Genomic DNA, 1,669 nt, shown 5'->3' with positions numbered 1-1,669 from the left:
AGAGAAGACTCGTGGGCAGTTCCCTCTGAGGAGTGATGATAGGCATTTCCCTCTGAGAGGTGATGATAGGCATTCCCCTCTGAGAGGTGATGATAGGCATTTCCCTCCCTGATGTCAAATGGTTCATACAGAGAAGACTCGTGGGCAGTTCCCTCTGAGGAGTGATGATAGGCATTTCCCTCTGAGAGGTGATGATAGGCATTCCCCTCTGAGAGGTGATGATAGGCATTTCCCTCCCTGATGTCAAATGGTTCATACAGAGAAGACTCGTGGGCAGTTCCCTCTGAGGAGTGATGATAGGCATTTCCCTCTGAGAGGTGATGATAGGCATTCCCCTCTGAGAGGTGATGATAGGCATTTCCCTTTGAGGAGTGGTAATAGACATTTCCCTTTGATGAGTGATGATAGGCATTTCCCTCTGACTTTGAGAGGTGATGGTAGGCATTTCCCTTTGATGAGTGATGATAGGCATTTCCTCTGAGAGCTGATGATAGGCATTTCCCTCTGAGAGGTGATGATAGGCATTTCCCACTGAGAGGTGATCATAGGCATTTTCCTTTGATGAGTGATGATAGGCATTTCCCCCTGAGAGGTGATGAGAGGCATTTCCCTCTGAGAGGTGATGGGAGGCATTTCCCTCTGAGAGGTAATGGTAGGCATTTTCCTTTGAGGATTGATGATAGGCATTTCCCTCTGAGATGTGATGATAGGCATTTCCCTTTGATGAGTGATGATAGGCATTTCCCTCTGAGAGGTGATGAGAGGCATTTCCCTCTGACTTTGAGAGGTGATGGTAGGCATTTCCTTTTGATGAGTGATGATAGTGATAGGCATTTCCTTCTGAGAGGTGATGGATAGGCATTTCCCTCTGAGAGGTGATAATAGGCATTTCCCTCTGAGAGGTGATGATAGTCATTTTCCTTTGATGAGTGATGATAGGCATTTCCCTCTGAGAGGTGATGAGAGGCATTTCCCTCTGAGACGTGATGGTAGGCATTTTCCTTTGAGGATTGATGATAGGCATTTCCCTCTGAGAGGTGATGATAGGCATTTTCCTCTGAGGAGTGGTGATAGGCATTTCCCTCTGAGAGGTGATGATAGGCATTTCCCTCTGAGAAGTGATGATAGGCATTTCCCTTTGACTTTGAGGAGTGATGATAGGCATTTCCCTCTGAGGAGTGAGGAGTGATGATAGGCATTTCCCTCTGAGGAGTGAGGAGGGGCATTTCCCTTAGAGAGGTGCTGGGTGTATCTCCTTGACTTGTCGTGGAGGCTTTGCTGGAGGGGTTTCTGCTACCTTTTTAGACAGCTGTAACAGCTTATGGCCTCGTGGAAAGTGGTTCATGACTAAAATATAAATAATGACATAAGTTATTACATATAATAAAGAAATGTTACTTCTAAAGTGAAAGTAAATCTGAATGATTAAAAAATAATCCTTACTTTCATTGGCCTTTGACTTAAGGAAACGCTTATGTTATAGCAGGTTAAAATATGATAGTAGCGATTATCCTTTGTCAAATCAAACTCATCGTCCAAGTCGTACTTTCACTGTGATTGGATACTAACTAAATACTCATATATCTTATTATTTATCGATCTTCATTTATTATAAATCAATGCTCAACAATTAATCTCCATTCCTATGACTGGATGATACAGCAATTAT

The 1,669-nt window shown here is 43.4% G+C and overlaps 1 long non-coding RNA gene across 1 annotated transcript; it reads left to right on the top strand.

The window, feature by feature from the left end:
* The first annotated feature begins 288 nt into the window (after positions 1–288).
* On the top strand, positions 289–1,427 carry LOC118478052. The gene is made up of 2 exons (XR_004858772.1): positions 289–814; positions 1,092–1,427. It is a non-coding gene; the product is annotated as an uncharacterized LOC118478052 (long non-coding RNA).
* The last annotated feature ends 242 nt before the right edge of the window (positions 1,428–1,669 follow it).

This window comes from Aplysia californica, unplaced genomic scaffold (assembly GCF_000002075.1).
Source record: "Aplysia californica isolate F4 #8 unplaced genomic scaffold, AplCal3.0 scaffold00351, whole genome shotgun sequence".
NCBI classification, from domain to species: domain Eukaryota; kingdom Metazoa; phylum Mollusca; class Gastropoda; order Aplysiida; family Aplysiidae; genus Aplysia; species Aplysia californica.
This window is presented reverse-complemented; position numbering and strand designations above follow the sequence as displayed.